Genomic DNA, 21,464 nt, shown 5'->3' with positions numbered 1-21,464 from the left:
GTCAGCTCATTTTTTTTCTCATTCCTCAGGTATTACAGTCCTGAACTCCCTTTGACGAATGTCCTATGTGTATTTTATTAAATAGCATGCATTGTTTTGTAGCTTTTTACAGAGGAAGGGCCAGTTCGGTAGCTGGAATCAAGCAGGGAAGTAAGTAAGAATCTTTAAACATTTTAAAAGCAGCTTTATTGAGGGAAGATAGACTTCCAATAAACTACATATATTTGAATTGTACAACTTGATAATTATCGATACATGTATGTACCTATGAAATCATCACCATCAAGATAATAAATATATCCCCTACCTCATGTTCCTTTGCAATCCCTTTCTCCCTCATGCCCCTCTCCACTCCCTCCTCATCTACTTTCTGTTTCAGTAGATTAATTTGCATGTTCTGTGATTTTTACAAATAGTTGTGTAAAAGCTCTGAATCAGAGTATGTCTTCTCAAAATTCATATGTTGAAGTCCTAACTCCCCAGTTTAATGGCATTTGGAAATGGGGATTTGGTGAAATAATTAGATTTCAATGAGGTCATCAAGGGCCATGGAACCCTCATAATGGCATTAATACCATTATAGGAAGAGACATTAGAGAGCTCTCTCTCACTCTTACTCTCTCTCTCTGTCTTTGCCATCTACAAGAAAAAAAGAAAAGGCAGCCATCTATAAGCCAGAAAGAGTTCTCACCAAAAGGTAACATGCTGGCACCTTGATCTTGAACTTCTAGCCTCCAAAAATGTGAGCATATAAAGTTCTATTTAAGCACTTAGTCTATGATACTTTGTTTTGGCAGTCTAAGCTGACTCCTATAGTAGTGGCATCTTACTGTGCTTTCAATTTGCATTTCTCTAATTTTTTTTAAATTTTTTTTTATTTTTATTTATTTATGATAGTCACAGAGAGAGAAAGAGAGAGAGGCAGAGACATAGGCAGAGGGAGAAGCAGGCTCCATGCACCGGAAGCCCGATGTGGGATTCGATCCCGGGTCTCCAGGATCACGCCCTGGGCCAAAGGCAGGCGCCAAACCGCTGCGCCACCCAGGGATCCCATCATTTCTCTAATATTTTTAATTGGATTTTCATGTTTATGAAAGAATGTTTGTACTTGATTGGAATTTTATTGAGTCTATAGATCAATTTCAGATTAATAGATATCTTTGTATTGTCTTCCTAATCCCATAAAAACAGGATTTTTAAAAATTTTATTTAGATCCTCCATAATTTTTTAGCCATATTTAATAATTGCATCCAAATTTTATGCTTCTTTTGTTAGTTAATTCACAGATACTTCATAGATTTTTGCTGTTATTGTAAATGAGTCTGCTAAATTGTGTCATAATTTTTATATTTATTTTTTGATGTTAACTGGAAAATTTTTTCTTGAGAGTTTTCCAGTCCTTTTTGCTTATCATTTCTTAAAAATTCCCTTTCAGTGATGCCAGACATATTTATATTGAAACATTTAAAAATTGCACTCATAAATATAGGAGTCTGTTGTCATTTAAGCTGCCTCTCCTTGACTATAACAGATTCTAGAAGAAAAGTTGTTTTCTTAAACTTTTTCAAAGTATTAAATCTCACCATATCTCCATTGACTACTTATAATTTCCAAGGATGTCACATCATTATTGGATAGCATGTGTTGCTGGTGGAGAAACAGAATGAAGAGAGAAACTTTTTATAATATTCATTAATATTCTTTATAAACCAAAGCCCTGAAAAGGAAGTAAGATAACTATATAATTCCTTATTTTTTGAGTCAAACAAATTTTAGAAGATTTTGTGAATTCAAACACAATGGTTGTCACATAATAGAGATCAAATGTTTTTGGATTCAATATTTTTCATTGACTCTAACAGGAATTTTCAATGCATTTCTTACTCTATTTCTTCTCTCTCTCTCTCTCTCTCCCTTCTATTTTCCTATTTTTATCTACTTCATTCTGTGCTATTAAAACATCCTATAAACTTTATTCTATTGTGCTAAGCTTTTAATGACCTCTACAAGAAAGTAAAGAGCAAATGGGGCAAAAAAATAGAAAAAAGATATGTGAGAAAGTGGAGGGTAGAGAGGTGGTGGCTATTACTCTCTTGAAAAAAAAAATAAAGGGAACATTTGTCCATTCCTATTGGATACAGAATAAAAGAACAGAGACCCAAATTAGAACATATGTGGTTTGGTTTAATTCACTGAAGCAGAATTGATTTGTTCCATAACTTCAATGGAAATTAATTCCAACTATGGTCCCAAAAATGTCAATAAAGATGTAAACTTCTTTCACTTTTCATGGTATTAGCTCTCCTTCCATTGACACTGTAGATCATTTGGAAAGTGATTTTAGAAACTCATAAACTTTCACCATGTACTTCTACTATTTATCACCAGCCAAATGATTATTTTGATAATCTTGGCAAGTAGAACCTAGTTATCTTTATGTTTGTTTTTTGCTGAGAGGTGATTTAGTAATCAAGTCACATGCAAATATTGAATAAATATTAATGAAGCCATTTTTCCCATCTTTAAAAATTTTTCCCATCTTTAAAAATGAGCTCTGTTTTCTATAGTATAGTTTTTCATGAAGTTCATGAAAGAGTAATTAACATTTATCTCTTGGCTTTTCTTGTTTGTAAAAATAGGATATGTTCTACTTTTAGTTAACTGACTTAGAGGTCTTCTGCTCCTTTTTCTTAGTTGTTACTTGCCTATATTTTCAGTAGATATTTATACTATACTTATTTTTTAAAGATTTATTTTATCTATTTGAGAAAGAGAGAATGCAGGGAAGGGGCAAAGCGAGAGCATCTCAGGCAAACTCTGTGCTCAGTGTGGAGATCATGACCTGAGCCAAAATCAAGAGTTGGATGCTCAACTGACTGAGCCACCCAGGTACCCCAGGAGTTGTATATACTGTACTTGCTATCAACTAACTTACAAAGTATCTTTTAGTAGCAGGATACATGTTACTTATGGCTAAAATCAGTGATTACATGATCCTAAAAAGAGGATCATGAAATTGTAATACAAGCAAAATTTGTCCCTGAACAAATTACTTTTCCACAGCTCTGACCTAAGTTGTGAGTTTCCATTATAAGACCAGATTTATTAAGTGATGCATCTGTCAATACCCTCCATGACTTCTCAGAGACTATTTAAGGGAACCCCAATAAGAAACTATGGCTTATGGGGTAGTTGTTAATATGGCAGCATAGTAGGGGGACCTTATGGTGGCTTCATCCTTCAAAGGTGAGATAAATATCAAATCATTTTGGACACCCACAAAATCAAACTGAGAACAGAAAAAAACAAACTGCACAACTAGAGGGAGAAAAGAGGCCACAAGGTAGAAGGTGGGTGTGGAGACATGGTGTGAGGGAGAAAAGAATTGTGGGTGCTGTGGAGGGGAGGAAGCCCTGATCGTGGAGAGAGGGGAGAGAGAGAGAAAAAAAAAGGAAACAGGGAGAGATGGAGAGAAAGAGAGAGCAGTACACAGGGGATTGCCCTGCAAGCTTCAACTCTAGTGGGAATAGGATCTGACCTCTTTTAACAAGCAGACCAAAGCAGACCTAATTAAAACTCTCCACACACTGGACAAGTCTAAACACCCCCCATCGTAGGCGAGGAGAAACTCTGCAGAGGACTGATCTGAGGAAAAGAGCAGTCAAAACACAATAGCAGAGGGGTGCCTCCTGGCTCAGTGGTTGAACATGTAGCTGCCTTTGGCTCAGGTCATGATCTCAGGGTCCTGGGATTGAGTCCTGCATCAGGCTCCCCACAAGGAGCCTGCTTCTCTCTCTGCCTGTGTCTCTGCCTTTCTATCTGTGTCTCTCATGAATAAATAAATAAAATCTTTAAAAACACACACACAATAATGGCAGAGTGTGTACAGTATATACCAGAAACTCCTCCTGAAGTGTGGAGCCATGGATAATATACGAACTGTTCTTAATAAAGCCATTACTCTCAGAAGTAGAAAACATTACAAGCTTTCCTAACAAAGAGTGGACAACAGAGACCTAGAGAAATGCCAAGACAGAGGAATTCAATTCAAAAGAAAGAACAATAAAAGTTCTTGGCCAAGGATATAAACAAAACAGATATAAGTAATATGCCTGATCCAGAATTTAAAATAACAATCAAAGAAATACCACCTGGGCTCAAGAAAAGCAGAGAAGACATCAAGGAGTCCCTTAGTGCAAGATAAAAAAAATAAATAAATAAATAAATAAATAAATAAATAAATAAAACTAAAAGGAATTGGGCCAAAATAAAGACTGCTATAGCCAAGATATAAAACCAACTAGATATAATCACAACCAGAGGGGAAGAAGCAGAGGAATGAATAAGTGATATAGAGGATAAAATTATGAGAAAATAGTGAAGCTGAAAAGAAGAGAGAAATAAAAATATTTGATCACAAAGGGGGACTTAGGGAACTTAGCAACTCTGTAAAGCTAATAACATTATATCATAGGAGTTCTGAAAGAAGAAAAGAGGATAAAATGAGCAGAGGTTTATTTAAATAGATTATAGCTGAAAACTTCCCTAATCTGGGGAAGGAAACAGATATCCAAATCCAGAAGGCACAGAGAATGCCCATCAAAATCAACAAAAGCAAGCCAACACCAAGATATAACATAGTACAATTTGCAAAATAAATAGACAAGGAAAAATTCCCGAAAGCATCAAGGGAAAAGAAATCTCTAACTTACAAGGGAAGACAAATAATGTTACCAGCAGATGTCTCCACAGAAACTTGACAGGCCAGAAGAAAGTGCCATGATACATTCAACATCCTGAATGGGAAAAATCTGCAGCCAGGAATACTTTATCCAGCAAGGCTGATGATATTTAGAATACAAGGAGAGATCAAAAGTTTCTCATACAAACAAAAACTAAAGATGTTTGTGAAAACTAAGCCATCCTTGGAAGATATATTAAAGGAGACTCTTTGAGTGGTAAAGAAAGACCGAAAGCAACAAAACTGAAAGGAATAGCTAAAACCTCCAGAAACAACAACTTAACAGGTAATACAATGGTGCAAAATTCATATCTATCAATAATCACTCTGAAAGTAAATGGAATAAATGCTCTTAATCAAAAGACATTGGGTGGGACGCCTGGTGGCTCAGTTGTTGAGCATCTGCCTTTGGCTCAGGTCATGATCCAGGGGGCCTACTTCTCCCTCTGCCTGTGTCTCTGCCTCTCTCTCTGTATCTCTCATGAGTAAATAAATAAAATCTTTAAAAAAAAGACATAGGGTGTCATAATGGATTCAAAATAACACAAACCATCTATATGTTGCTTACAACAAACTCATTTTAGACTAAAGACACCTGCAGATTGCAAGTGTGGGAATGGAGAACTATTTATCATGGTAATGAACATCAAAAGACAACTGAAGTAGCCATACTTATATCAGACAAACTAGATTTTATTTTATTTTTTAAAGATTTATTTATTTATTTATTCATGATAGACATAGAGAAGAAAGAGAGAGAAAGGCAGAGATACAGGTAGAGGGAGAAGCAGGCTCTGTGCTGGGAGCCCAACGCAGGACTTGATCCCAAGACTCCAGAATTGTGCCTTGGGCCAAAGGCAGGCGCCAAACCGCTGAGCCACCCAGGGATCCCCAGACAAACTAGATTTTAAACCAAAGACTCAAGAGATGATGAAAGGCACTATATCATAATAAAGGGTCTATCCAATAAGAATATCTAACAATTGAAAATATTTATGTTCCTAACATAGGGGCATTCAAATAAATAAGTTAATAAAAACCATAAAGAAACTCATTGATAATAATACAATAATCATAGGGGACATTAACACTTCACATACAGCAATGGACAGATCATCTAAGTAGAAAATCAGCAAGGAACTAATGGCTTTGAATGACACACTAGACTAGATGAACTTAACAGATATATATAGAACATTTCAGCAGAATAACATTTTTTTTTCGAGTGCACATGGGACATTCTCCAGAATAAATCACATACTGGGTCACAAAGCAGGCCTCAACAAGTACAATATGCCATTCATATTTTCTGACCACAATGCTATGAAGCTTGAAAAAAACCACAAGAAAAAAATTTGATAAAACCACAAACGCATGGAGGTTAAACAACATTCTGCTAAAGAATGGATGGGTTAACCAGATAATTAAGAAGAAATTTTAAAAAGACAAGGAAACCAAGGAAAATGAAACACAATAGTCCAAAACCTTTGGGATACAGCAAAAGTGGCTGTAAGAGGAAAGTATATAGCAATACAGGCCTACCCCAAGAAGCAAGAACAATCTCAAATATACAACCTAACCTTACACCTAAAGCAACTAGAAAAGAAACAGCTAATGAAGCCTATAGCCAGCAGAACAAGGGAAATAAGAACTATTAGAGCAGAAATAAATGATATAGTGGAGTGCCTGGGTGGCACAGTTCATAAAGTGTCTGCCTTCATCTCAAGGTTGTGGAATCAAGCCCTTCGTTGGGCTCCTTCCCCTTTCTCTTCCCCCTGTACATGCTCTCTCTCTCTCTCTCCCTCTCCCAAATAAATATGTTTTCTTAAAAAGGAAAAAAGAAATAAATTATATAGAAACAAAAGCAATAGAATGGATTAATGAAACTAAGAATTGATTCTTTAAAAGACTGAATAAAATTTTTAAAAGATTTTATTTATTTACTTAGAGAGAGAGGTAGAGAGTGGCATGAGAGTGACAGGAGTGGAGGACAGGGCAGAGGGAGAGGAAGTAGTAGGCTTCCTGCTGAGCAGAGAGTCTGATAAGAGGTGAGAGGTTCCATTCCAGGACCCCGAGATCAGGACCTGAGCCAAAGTCAGATACTTAGCTGACTGAGCCAGCCAGGGGTGCCAAGAATTAATAAAATTGATATCCCCCTAGCCAGACATATCAAAAAGAAAAGAGAAAGGACCCAAGTAAATAAAATCACAAATGAGAGGAGAGATCACACATGATAGGACACTAATATAAACAATTATAAGAGAATATTATGAAAATTTATATGCCAACAAATGGAGCAATATGGAAGAAATGGATAAATTTCTAGAAACATATAAACTACCAAAACTGAGGCAAGAAGAAATAGAAAATTTGAGCAGACTGATAACCAGTAAAGAAATTGAATTAGTAATCAAAAATCTCCCAGCAAACAAAAAGTCCAGGTCCAAATGGTTTCCTAGGTGAATTCTATAAGACATTCAAAGAAGTATTAACATCTGTTCTTCTCAAACTGTTCCAAAAAGAAAAATGGAAGGAAAATTTCCAAACTCAGACTACAAGGCTAGCATTACCATGATTCCAAAATCAGACAAAGACCCCACTAAAAAGGAGACTTGGAGGCCAATATCCCTAATGAACATGGATGCAAAAATTCTCAACAAGATACTAATAAATCCATTCCAACAGTATGTTAAAAGAATTATTCATCATGATCAAGTGAGATTTATTCCTCAGATGCTCGGATGGTTTAATATTGGCAAATCAAGCAATGTGATATATCACATTAAGAAAAGAAAGGATAGGAACTGTATGATCCTCTCAGTAGATGCAGAAAAAAGCATTTGACAAAGTACAGCATCCATTCTTGATAAAAAATTTTTAACAAAGTAGGGTTAGAGGGGACATATCTCAACATCATAAAGGCCACATATGAAGGACCCACAGCCTACAGAATGGGAGAAGATATTTGCAAATGAAATATCTGATAAAGGACCAGTATCCAAAATATATGAAGAACTTCTACTGAACACCCTAAAAACAAATAATCCAGTTATGAAATGGGCAGAACCCATGAGTAGACATTTTTTCCATGAAGACATATAGTTGGCAAACATAGACATGAAAAGATGCTCAACATCACTCATTATCAGGGAAATACAAATCAAAGTCATTATGAAATACCATCTTATGCTTGTCAGAATGGCTAAAATTAACAACACAGAAAACATCAAGCATTGATGAGGATGCAGAGAAAGGAGAACCATCTTAGATTGTTGGTTGGAATGCAAACTGGTGCAGCGACTTTGGATAACAGTGTAAAGGTTTCTCAAAAAGTTGAAAATAGAACTACTCTATGACCCAGCAATTGCACTATTGGGTATTTACCAAAGAATACAAGAATACTGATTCATAGGGACACATGCACCTGATGTTCTTAGCAGCATTATCAATAGTAGCCAAATTATGGAAAGAGCCCAAATGTTCATGGGCTGATGAATGGATAAAGACATGTAGTGTGTATGTATATTTGGAATATTACTCAGCCATCAAAAAGAATGAAATCATACCATTTGCAAGGATATTGCAAATATAAAACTCTATAAAACTAGAGTTATATTATCCTAAGAGAATTAAGTCTTTTAGAGAAAGACAAATGCCATATGATTTCGGTCATTTGTGGAATTAAAGAAACAAATAGATGACCATCTGGGAAGAAAGAAAAAAAAAAAGAGAAAGGGAGGCAAACCAAAAGAAACTCTTAAGTATAGAGAACTAACTGAGGGTAGCTGGAGGGGAGGTATGCAGGTGATAGGCTAAATGTGTGATGGATATTGAGGAAGGCAATTGTGATAAGCACTGTGTATTATATCTACGTGATGAATCAGTAACTTCTACTCCTGAAACCATTATTACACTATATGTTAACTAACTAGAACTTAAATAAAAACTTAAAAAAAAAGAAACTCTGACTTATTTGGAATTTAATTTTATTATATTTTAAACTATTGTAATTTCACAAATATTGCTTACTACATAATAGAAGTGAAGAAGATATACAGATTTATGCCTTTGCTAATTGTGGGTTATCACAGACGTTGTCCGTGACTAATTATATTAGAGCATACAGACTGGATTAGTGTAGAACCGCTCTCTTACATATCAAAACAAGGAAATTCTATAGATCTAGAAAAAGAAGAAAAGAAGAAGAAGAAGAAGAAAAGAAGAAGAAGAAGAAGAAGAAGAAGAAGAAGAAGGGGGAGGGGGAGGAGGGAAGAAGAAGAAGGAGAAGAAGAAGAAGAAGAAGAAGAAGAAGAAGAAGAAGAAGAAGAAGAAGAAGAAGGAGGAGGAGGAGGAGGAGGAGGAGGAGGAGGAGGAGGAGGAGGAGGAGGAGGAGAAGAAGAAGAAGAAGAAGAAGAAGAAGAAGAAGAAGAAGAAGAAGAAGAAGAAGAAGGAGAAGAAGAAGGAGAAGAAGAAGGAGAAGAAGGAGAAGAAATGGAATGTGAAAGACTCTAAAAACGTTGCTTGGGCCTTAAGATTCCAAAGCCCTTAAATACACTTCAGGCTTGCCACTGAAAGATATTTTTGCCATCTCAATGCCTCATGACAGTTGATGGGCCTACCCAGATTCAGTGGCACATATTATAAACACTATGTAGAGACTTCTTATCATTTCAACTAAAATGACAGGTTCTTTATATTTGACACAAAGCAAGCTTACCCTGCATTGAAATATTAAAAACAAAAAACTTCTTAAAAATTATATATGAATATTTTTCATGAGTGTGTCTATACCATATGCTAGGCATTACACCATGTACTTGTTCTATGTTACGCCATTCAACCTGAACAACAGTTCTGGGCCATTATTATAATCATTTTACAGAAGAGTGAAACTGGCTAAGAATGGTTAAGTAATTGCCCCAGGTTGCCACTTAGCCTGTGGCAGACTTGGAATTTGAATGAGGTTTGTTTGAATACATCAAGCTTTGCCTTATACATACTATCTGTGGGAGGAAACAAAAGTGAGCAAGCAAGTATGGAAAGAAAAGAGGAAAGAAGAAAGGAAGAAAGGAAGAAATAAAGGAAGGAAGGAAGGAAGGAAGGAAGGAAGGAAGGAAGGAAGGAAGGAAGGAAGGAGGAGAAGAAGAAGAAGAAGAAGAAAGAAAAGAAAGAAAGAAGAAAAAGAAAGAAAGAAAGAAAGAAAGAAAGAAAGAAAGAAAGAAAGAAAGAAAGAAAGAAAAAGAGAGAAAGAAAAGGTGATACCTATTACACAGAACTTTTTTTTCTCACTGCCCAGATTTGGAGTAGAGAGTAATGCCTGTTCCTAAAAGGAATCACTTCCCATTTCTTTTAACTAAACTTTTTAAAACTCTTATGTTTTATCTTACCTTAAACTTGATCTTACTTTCAGCCAGAAGAGAAGTTTCTGGGGGTAATGAAAGAAAGAGTATGCTGGTAATCATAAAGTACCCTAGTAAGCAGGTACAGCTACATTATTTCCACAGCCCAGTATAAAATGAAAATATGGGACACATTCAAAAGGCAGAAGAAAGTCTTGTTTTTCTTCTGTGGTCCTTCTTGAATTGTCACAGTGTGTTGTTGTTTTTTTTTAATATATATATTTTCTATTAATGACCTGCCTTTCAAAGTATCAGGATACTTTGAGGGTAAGTATAGTGTCTCACAGTTAGTAACGTGGGGCCAGCCAGGGTTCGTGGGCCCAACCTCCATTCTCACCATGCATGTGCCCAGGTCCCTGCTGGAGTAGGAGCATCCATGGTACCTGCAGTGGGGGAGCTGCTGGCTAAGAACCCGTTCTGGAAGATAGAGAGCTGGTAGGAGACAGGAGACAGGATGATATGTGAGCGGGGGATCTAAGCCCCTGACTCATGCATGATTCATTGTCCAATTAAACTTCACTTACAAAACATAAAGTTGTTAATCATGTCAAGATAAAAGCCATAGAGTGTTCATTAACGTCCCCTCCTGAGTGTGGAGCCCTTTGCAACCCTGGTGATCCCAGAGTTGTGAAGCTAACCCTGCTTGTAGGACCAGAGAGCACTCATCTGAGACCAGGCAAAGAGAGCTAACTATGCACTAATCTCACAGACAGGAGGGGGATCTAGATGAAAACACAACAAACAGCAAGGTCCATCAGGCCTTGCAGGTAGATAGAGGTAAAGTCAGGAACACTATTTTCTCCCCTGCCTGTTATCTTTTTAATAGTAAGCATACAACGAGGTAGCCCCTGGACCAAATCCCCAACCGGATGGGGTGGAGCTACTATGAGATGATGAGCGTATTCATGTAGGTTTAAATATTTTTTGAATGAGTTATGAACTTCAGATTTGTCATAAAATTTGGTTTTTAGCTTCTCCATTAAATCAGAAGTTTTGTTAATCTTGGCTAGAGCTGAATGATGCATACTCCTTGTCCTCTTGGGCCAATAGGACCATTCTCTTTGTCTCCAGAGTGCAGATGAAACTCTTAAATCACCTTTTTTTTTTTTTTAAGATAAATATTTATTTTTGTTTATTTCTCAGTTGGGATGAGGAAAGTCAAAAAAGAGGAACTGGTTTTCTTACATCCACCCCCATGTACTCATTTGTATTATTTTGAACAGAACAGAATAGTGAGTTTGAGTCCCTGCCTTTACACTTGACTTGCCCCTTCACTCAAACATTTTTTTCTACTTTGTCCTCTTTCTACATTGTCTTTTCTTTTTCTGTTCTCCCTTCAACATTTATTTTTCTAATTGAGCCTTTACTTTCCTCTTTTTGTTACTTTATCTGCCTTTTCTCCTTCTTTTTCCATTTTCCACCAATTCCTCTTCCTTGAGAATCTTATACTACCTCATTTTTATATTATAATTATTATTTTGAAATGTAAGCTGTGTAAAAGAAAGCATTAGAGAGATAAAATTGTTCTTAAAATTTTGGACTCTTTTGGAGCTTACTGTAATCTGGGCAAATTACTGAAGAACAATAAAATCACCAAGAAAAAAAGATACACAACACAGTCATCTCTTAATATTTTGCCACCAGGTTTTATTGTTTCAGAGGAAATTTCAAATCTTTATAGCCACTGATTTAGAAAACGATCTCATTTCTTTTGGTAACTTGTGTCTAGAGACTGAGTTACTGATTGTAAGGAAGCTAGCTGAGTATGCTTGATTGGATTCAGGTCGTTGTTCAGTTCTGCACACATTAGCAGATCCACACCAGTTAGGTCTCCATAACTGAAGATCAAAATAGTTATTTTGAACTTTATTTTGAATTTGAAAGTTATGTTCTATTTTATTTTGAATCAGCAGGAAATTTAGAGAATTGAGATAATGTGGTAGATGTCCGAAAACCATACTAGCAGCAACTACATCAGAAGAACTTTTTAATAGAATTAGATCGAATATAGTATTATGGAAAAGCACAAGGGTGTTAATATAAGTATAGATTTCACTTTTTTATTACTAAATTAAATACTAACACTACATAGCTTCTTCGAAAGACTATAGTGTTCTAGTTACAGAAAATCAGTTCAGAACTCCACTGTGACTTTAGATAAATCCTTCCTCCTCCAAGCCTCTTTTTAAAAAATTATAAAACAAAGATAGCAACCTAACATTAACAAAGTTATTATAAAGTATCAAATAAGTGCTAAGAAAAATTCATCCAAGTAAATCTGAAGATCTAATTGGCTTTTGAAAGCTATTCATGGATTGGGCAACATCCCATCTCACAAGCAGAGTTCTGAGGAGTTGTGCTACATGGAAGGTTTCTATAGGAAGGAGAGTAATGTAAAATAGTTTTTAGCAAAAGAAAAGAAAGGATTGTTTCAGGTAAGACTACCTTCCTTTATGGGGAAAAATGCCTGAGGGGGTTCTTATATGCTGATCTCATCTTCCTTCAGGAAGAAGGAAGGCCCCATGGTGGTGAAGGCCCCATGACCTCAGTGACCTGGTGAAAAGACTACATTTCTGGGGGGTTGAAACTTGCTTAGGGTACCAAGTCCAAATTTGGTGATTTGGCTAATGTGACACCATTTGGGGCTTGTGGTTTACTTCTGAGCAAAAGATAGTGGCTATAAAAATACTTAGCAGAGTGTATCAATAGTAGTTAAGTTCATGCTAAACATTGGTACCAAAAAAAAAAGTCATTATCCACTGAGGACTTCTGTGCTTGACGGAGGCAGGAAAAAAAAAATCCCGTTCTCTGTGTTTACTTCTCAGAGTTTTTATATTTTGCCATTTATCTCTTCTTCCTCCTCCCCTCACCTTCCCTGCCTCCTCGTCCTTTTTCCTTTTACTATCTATTTACTGAAATCACTACCATCAATGTCAGGCTGTTACATGACCAAGCAAGCAATCAAGCTTTTCTTAAAACAATAAATAAACACTTGCCTAAGTCCTTATGTTTTTTGTTTTTTGTTGTTTTTTTTGCCAAAAATACTCTTTTTCACTCTTCCCTAGATGTCTTTTAACTGTAAGTGAGCTTGCTGTTAGTTTCATAAGCTTCTAGCGATTCATATATATTCAAAGTTTTCAGCAATTATATCTGGAGAGAAATTAGATATAAAACCCATACTAAGGGTAGGGTTGGTATTTTAATTGTATTTTTCTCTCCAATATATGTCTGGCACAAAATAGGCATTCAAAAACTTTTTTTAAATGAATAAAATAATTAATAAAAACTATCATACTTCAAATGGCTATTATCCCAGTAGAATAAGTATCCAAAGGTTCTGTATAGGCATTATTAATGTGTATGTGTGTTTACATACACATAATTTATTTTTTAAATACCTTTCTTAGATGTCACACTTTTATAAAAAAAAAATAGATACTACCCAAACAAGTAGCTGAAAATATTGCCTTCAAAATATTCCAAAACAAAATAAATGTGGACAAGATTTTCCTGCAGAAAAATGAAAATTGTGTACTCCCTTTATTTAATGCAAAATTTTTGCTGAGAGCAGTTGCCCAGTCATAGACTTTCCCTCCCAGGTATGTTTGTATCCAGGTGGAAATTTTTCACTACTTCTAGCTGATGGCTAGATAGTGATAGTTTTTTTTTTTTTTTTTTTTTTTGATAGTGATAGTTCTTATCATTTAGAATGGGATGCATTTATCTATCCTTTCCTTCCACAGATATTTCTTTAAAATCCACTATGTGGTAAGTAGTATGTTAAATAAGATTACCGTAATATTATAAGCAATGTAGTGATGAAGAAATATATAACTTATGCAATACACCCCCAAAGCTTCTAGTTAATAACTATAAATTTACTACAACATAGTATTAATTTCTTATGATCAGTATGAGACAACTGTAAATGTAAAACACTCTATTCATTAGTATGTAATATACAGATCTTGTGATAAATACAGATGTTCTAGTAGAATCTATTAGTGACAATATTTTATCTTAAGTGATGGTTTTCTGTTTTGAGCTCAAAGAATATTTTATATGTTAAGCAATTATGATGAGTGGCTCAGGAAGCAATATGGTTGAAAATTTCTAAATATAGAAGTATTTTTCATTATGACTATTAGGAAAACATACTCTGGACACTATGTATTTATGTGTATGAGTTTTTCTTCAAATACATAATTTTATAATGAAAACTATAGAACATGATGAAAATTGGAAAGAATTTTTAGTATCCCTATAGGCACATTAACATATTCCACTCAACATTTTACTACATTTGCTTTATTATTCATCTTTTCATCTACCTATAATTCAAACCCTATTATTTTATATTTTAAAGGACTTTTGCAGACATCATTATACTTTTCCTTAAATACCTTAACATATATGCAATTACCTGAAGTTCAATATTCATTTATAATTTGTTGTTGTTGTTAAGGGTCTTTTTATTGTTTTAATTTTCATTCCAGGGTAGTTAACATACAGTATTATGTTAGTTTCAGATGTATAATTCGGGGACTCCACAATTCTATGAAATACCCAGTGCTCTTCCCAAGTGTGCTCCTTAATCCCCATCACCTATTTCTCCCATCACCCTCACCCACTTCCCTTCTGGTAACCATCAGTTTGTTCCCTATGATTGAGTCATATTCTACTTTGAAAAAACCTAATTTAAACCATAATTAAAACCAAATTTATGGACAGCCTGGATGGCTCAGCGGTTTAGCGCCACCTTCAGTCCAGGGCATGATCCTGGAGACCTGGGATGGGGTCCCACATCAGGCTCCCTGCATGGAGCCTGCTTCTCCCTCTGCCTGTGTCTCTGCCTCTCTCTCTCTCTGTCTCTCTCTGTCTCTCTCTGTGTTTCTCATGAACAAATAAATAAAATCTTAAAAACAAAAAAACAAATTTATTTTTAATGGAGACCTGGAGGTATATGTCAGTTTTCTAGGGCCACCCAGCCAAACTACAAGAAAATATACAACTTGAAATGACAGAAATATACTGTCTCACATTTCTGAAGGCTAGAAATCTGAAATCAAGGTGATGGCAGGGTAATGCTCATTCTGAAACAGGGGGGAAATTCTTCATAGCCTCTCTACTACTTTCTGGTGGTTTGCTTGCAGCCCTCAGCATCCCTTGGCTTGTAGTCTTATTACTTCAGTCTCTGCCTGTGTGTTCACCCCTCATGTATTTGTCTATTCTCATAAGGACATCAGTCATATTGTGTTACAGCTCACCTTTAATGACCTTTGATTACACCTGTAAATGAGGTATAACTTCCAAATGAGGTCACTTTCATGAATATTAATGGTTTGGACTTCAACATACTTGTCCAGGGGTCATAGTTCAATCCATATGGTATTTGATTTATGTCCCCTACATTAGTAGGTGAAAGATGGTGACAAGATTAAAATTGTAGTCATTTCCTCCTTAAATATATTGGGTTTTTTGATGATGTAGAAATCATTTGACTATTGACATAAGTAATATATTTTTAATTTTGCTAGAAATTTTTCATCTCCTCAGTCCAATAGCTTTAGAAACAATGTAAATAGTCAACTGTTTCCTTCAAGCTCTTACACAAAAACACTAATACCAATATCTCGTTTCACAAAATCAGCAAAACATTTCTGACTGAAAAACAACAACAACAACAGCAACAAAAACAGCCTAAAGAGGAAGCTTGCATGATTCTGCATCATGAAAGCCTATCTGCCACTAAAACACATTTGGGATAGCTGAAAACAACTTTTGTTTTTAAAAAAACAATATAATACACTCAAAGATTGTGTTTATTAGTTTTAGGTCTAGGAAAGCCACTCAATTTTTCTCTTGCTTTGGACTAACAAAGTTTCACATCAAGAAAATCTAAAAGCTGTTAGAAGTACTTAAATTCTATAAGAAAATAGAACTTCCTCACCTTGTGTCCTTTTGAAACATTTACCTCTTACTAATTCAAGTTTTATTTGCAGTGCCCATCATCTATTCTAGTAAATAGAAGAAACATGAGAAACATCACACAATGTAACATGAAAACTATAAAACTCTGATGTTTTTAGTCCTTTAAAAATGAATGTATTTAACAAAAGTAAAAGAAAATGTACCAGTTAGCTCTGAATCTTAGCATAACATTATAAACTCAAGACAATATTATTTTTTTGAATGTTCCATGTAGAGGAGGTAAAAATGCAATAGCCTCCATCACAATATGCAGGAACTAAGGTTCAGAGTTATCTAAGGTTACATAGCTGGGTAAAGTCAGAGACTAGAGTCTGATTCATTTGTTTTAAAACCCTGGAGATTAATCATTTCACTTGTCTTTTTTTTTTTTTTTTTTTTTTTTTTTTTTTTTTTTTTTTTAAACACATTTTGGAGTTTTTTTTTTTTTTTAATTTTTATTTATTTATGATAGTCACCAAGAGAGAGGGAGAGAGGCAGAGACACAGGCAGAGGGAGAAGCAGGCTCCATGCACCGGGAGCCCGATGTGGGATTCGATCCCGGGTCTCCAGGATCGCGCCCTGGGCCAAAGGCAGGCGCCAAACTGCTGCGCCACCCAGGGATCCCTCACTTGTCTTTTAAAAATATCTTACTTTAACCATTCACCAGGGTTTATCTTCAAAAGCTTGCTTTAAATCTCAGCTGTATAAGGGACTGAGTCGGGTGGAAAGAGATATTAATACTATCTTCAAATGCTATTCTATCATAAGATTCTGATTTCATCTATTCCTATGGGTACAATGCAACTAATGTTCTCTTTTAAAGATTTCAAAGTTTATAAGTGTGTGTAAGTAATTCTATTAGATTCTATGTCTTGTATTTCAATTAGAAAATTTAGCAAAACCAGCATGGTTTGGAGCTGAAAGGGAAGAATACAGACACAATCAATAAATAATAACAACTTGGAAAATTAGCTTTAAAAGAATAGATATGTAGGTCTAAATCAAATTGTAAGTTCTCCTGCTTTTATTGTTTTTATTAGAGCAATATAACCAAAATTAGTTCCACAAAAGAAGGGGATTAAAATGTTAAGAGTTACAATGAGAGTTCTGGAAGAAGATATAATGAAAAAAATGAAAGTAAAATTAGTATCAAAAAAGCAAGAAAAGAAATGTTCAAAGCCCTGCTCTGTGAACTGATGACAAAAGCTTGTATCTTCACAGTGTGAGGAAAAGAGGTATCCTTTCCTCAGATGAAGACTTTAGACTTTGTCATTGCTTCTTAGAATCTTGATCCCTTAGCTTCATCATCCCTCCATTCCACTATCCCTCCATTCAAATAGAAGCAGTAAAAGTGAACCAACTTTCAAAATCACTGGTTGGGGGCACCTGGGTGGCTCAGTGGTTGAGTATCTGCTGCCTTTGGCTCAGGTCGAAATCCCGGGGGTCCTGGGGTAAAGTCCTGCATCAGGCTCTCCTCAGGGAGTCTGCTGCTCCCTCTGCCTATGTCTCTGCCTCTGTGTCTCTCATGAATAAATAAATAAAAATCTTTTTTTTTTTTTTTAAATCACTGTTTGGCTTAGAGTCTCAGATTTCCTCGTGTTCAAGGCAGAAAGTGGATCAGGTTAGAAAAGTAAATAAATAGCTAAATAAAAACCAAACAAAAGAGACTGCAGCTGTTGCCTCTGTCTCATTGGCAATTTCATGCAAAATAGAGATCTTTGTACACCAAAGGCAATCAAATTCTCCCAAGGTTTATTTACAGCTTGATTTTTTTGTTGTTGTTTTCAACGCTTTATTTAATCAGATGTATCAAAGCTTATATTTGTTTGAAGCATTTTAGAAAAATCTGCATATACAAATTACTTCTATACCAGAAAGTCCATTCGAATCCATGTGTGCCTACCCATTGAAGCGAAACACTGATTCAGGAAAGAATAGTCTCAATGACTGAATACTAATAGTACATTGGGATTGAGACATGAAACAGACTTTATTTAGATATGGATTTATTCTAAAGTTTCATAAGTGAATAAAATAGATTAATGAAATACAATAGTTAATGATCACTTTTCACCTATTGATAAATAGGTAAATATTCTTAAGAATGCTATATTTTGTCGAGTCTAAGATACCATCAATCAAAAGTTTCTGTTTAAACCTTGGTTGTACATTTCCTTGTGGAAAATTGAATGGACACAGTACAACCCTAACCCTAACCCTAACGCTAACTCTAACCCTAAGCACATTCATCAATATAGCAAGACTAGATGAAATCAGAGGGTAACATCTCTTTTAAAAAAAGAGAGAAAAAAAGAATAAAGGAAAGAAAGGAAAGAAAAAAGAGAAAGAAGAAAGAAAAAGAGAGAAAGGAAGGAAGGAAGGAAGGAAGGAAGGAAGGAAGGAAGGAAGGAAGGAAGGAAGGAAGGAAGGAAGGAAGAAGGAAAGAAGAAGGAAAGAAAGAAAGAAGAAAAGAAAGAAAGAAGAAAGAAAGAAAGAAAGAAGAAAGAAAGAAAGAAAGAAAGAAAGAAAGAAAGAAGGAAAGAAAGAAGGAAAGAAAGAAAGACATGAAAATGCCATGGTATACATTTAGTGAGAGTGCACATAAATGCAAAAAGAGAAAAATATCTGTACCAAGAAACAACACTCATTAAGTACAATGTGCTCTAAAGTGGTACTAATTTGTGATTCATAATAATCACAGTATGCTGGACTGGAATTTACTTTCCACATTCTAAAAAATAAAAAAATGGTATGTAATGTAATGGTATGTAATGGTATGTAATGTAAACAAGGAAAAAATTTATCCTACTTAAGAGTGAAGGTCAGCAAACTTGCCAAGGCTTGGAAACAGAACTGTTAAAAAATAAATGAGCTCATGATAAATGATCCTTATCTTTAAAAGTACTAACAAGACTCCCTGAGCTACAAAGGCCAGCTTAACATAATCTATTTCCTTCAGCAATGCTTTGAGATGGCCCGTGCATCAACCTTAGTACTACCAGTGCGTCCCTAAATATGTTGAGTTAATGAGGACCTAGCATTGCACTACCACTTGATAACGTGTAAAGGGCTGAGGAGTAGAATTGAAGAGTTAATGTCTCTGAATGTCTTGTCCCCACAAAACTGGAAATGGTACCTCTCCTCTGAGTCCCCATTGCACACAGCAAATATTTTATTAAGAGCAATTGGCCCACTTTTTTAAATTGATTGCTCCTCGATCTCCCTCCTTAGACTGTAAATGTCTGTATTTTAGGATCATACCTAGCATAACTTTTACATCTCAGGGGCTAGTAACTACCTAGGAGATTATAGGTGCTTAAAAAGTGTTGAAATAACTTCAGCAAGTGTCATTTTGACTTATTTATGAAAGATACAAGCTTAATGTAAGTTTTGTGTGGATTTTTGGCAAGAAAAAGGGTAACTTTCATTTGCAGTTAGTGATCATGCTGGTTAATATTGGTATTAAATAAACTGAAATTAGGAAGCACATTTACAAAAATAGTAATAATTTTAAATGTTAAGTTTCTTTCTTGATTATGAAGAACACATTCAATACTATATCATTAAAACCATATATATGTGATACAAAATATTTATCTACTAAATTAGTGTCTTTCTCACATGGAAGAAGATAATTGCTCTGTTCTATGCTGAATAGGGAGGGGAAGTTCTTCTGCATCTTGCATATATATTCTTCGAGCTGAGATTATTTCCAACTTTTGGCTAAAGGGACCTCCAATATTTGTTTCAGAGTTTTATTGAGATATCAATGTTATGGATGGGGATAGTAGAATCTCCCCCCTTGATTTGACGGTGTTATGCAGTGCAACTTTATTTTAGACTCAGCCCATAAAATGCAAGTGAAACTGAGTTTTCACAGAAATTCAGAGAGCGAGACTGAGAGACAGAGAGAGTAGAAAATATAGGGCCATTTCTATGTGGCGGGTTATACTAAATAAAACTGTAAAATTCAAGTTAAAGCTTTTCAGTGACAACGTTGACAGGCTGACTGTATATGGAATTTGAAGTTGCTCAGTAGTGCTATTATTTCTTAGATAAAACAATCACTTCATATCTATCTTTGTCATAGAAGATCCATTCTTTTCTGTCTTTCCCGCCCCATTTCTAAGTACAAACTCTATATACATAGAAGAGTTTTGGTCTTTTTCTGGTTAACTGGTTTGAACAACCATGTTCAATTTCATTATTTTGGTTTAAGAGTTGATGGAGTTTCTGAAATATATATTTTTAAAATTGCAGGACCATGTCTTGATGGTCAGGAGCAGACGACTAGTTTCTACTATAATTTACTTTTTAATAGAATAAAGTATGTTTTTCTTCCATGATAGTTGTTTTTGGTGACCTGCATCTCAGTGTGAAGCTCCTGTCAATTCCTAACTAACACAAAGGAAAAGAATAGAAAAAAAAATGAATGCACAGGGAGTAAAATGCCATTTCACACTGGGTGCTTTGTAAATGTGAGCCAACTCACACAAATCCTTTAGGCATCAGTAGAAATGGAGCTGAGCCAGGAGAGAAGAAAACATGTCCAAATAGAGAAAGTTTGCTCAGCAAATTGAAATTCAAGCCTGAAATTGAAAAGTTTGAGTTAAATCTACTGCAAAGGGTACATTTCATCCTTTACTCATTTTTTCCCTAAAATGCAAAGTTTATTAAATATTGATTTTTGTTACAGATTCTTTGCATATTTTCATTCTCCTTCCACTTAATCTTCTGACGTAGTAATTATCACTCAGGTAAATGGTAATAAAAACATAATGCTAAATATTTGAACAATTTCATCCGAGTTTTCACACAGAAGTAAAATATACTCTTCTGTGTAATTATAGCTCAATATGGAAAATATAATTTGGCATTATTGGCTCAAAGCAAATACCTTTTATATCATTGTATAATATGTTTAATAAAAAAACAGTTTAGGTGTAAATTGGAAAACTTTTATAGTAAGTACTGTGTGATTTCATCATTTGATATTTGAGTATCAAGCTTTTGAATGTGAAAGTATTTTATAATCTAAAAATTAAATTTAATATAGGAGGTGGGATAAAATTTATCAACAAAACCAAAAGTGGCGTTAACGTTAATAATATATTAAAAATTATTAACCCCTTGTGATCCAATTTGAAGCATGAATAGATTTTTTTCCATTTCCAAATTTTGATTGACTATATTATTTACCAACAGTTAAGAGACATTTTCAGGTAGACCTTTATTGGAAAAATTCAGCATACTCTAAAAAATTTTCTTATTCTTCATCCACACACCAGCAGAAGAAAGAGAAAAACATGTATTCCCAAAACTTACAGAAAGTTGTGAAAGATATATTTTTAAA

The 21,464-nt window shown here is 34.9% G+C and overlaps 1 protein-coding gene and 1 long non-coding RNA gene across 6 annotated transcripts in view; one reads left to right on the top strand and one right to left on the bottom strand.

Annotated features, from left to right (window-relative positions):
- MGAT4C (MGAT4 family member C) overlaps positions 1–21,464 on the top strand; it is a 717,101-nt gene that overhangs the window by 428,951 nt on the left and 266,686 nt on the right. The gene's annotated exons all lie outside the window — the stretch shown is intronic.
- The window catches only part of LOC112654325 (uncharacterized), a 40,798-nt gene continuing 38,915 nt past the window's right edge, over positions 19,582–21,464 (bottom strand). The window contains exon 6 of the long non-coding RNA XR_003132924.3: positions 19,582–20,700. This is a non-coding gene — a long non-coding RNA (uncharacterized LOC112654325). The remainder of the gene's footprint in view (positions 20,701–21,464) is intronic.

The sequence above is a fragment of the Canis lupus genome, chromosome 15 (genome assembly GCF_003254725.2).
Source record: "Canis lupus dingo isolate Sandy chromosome 15, ASM325472v2, whole genome shotgun sequence".
NCBI lineage: Eukaryota > Metazoa > Chordata > Mammalia > Carnivora > Canidae > Canis > Canis lupus.
The sequence above is the reverse complement of the archived record's forward strand: the minus strand, read 5'-3'. Positions and strand labels throughout refer to the sequence as shown.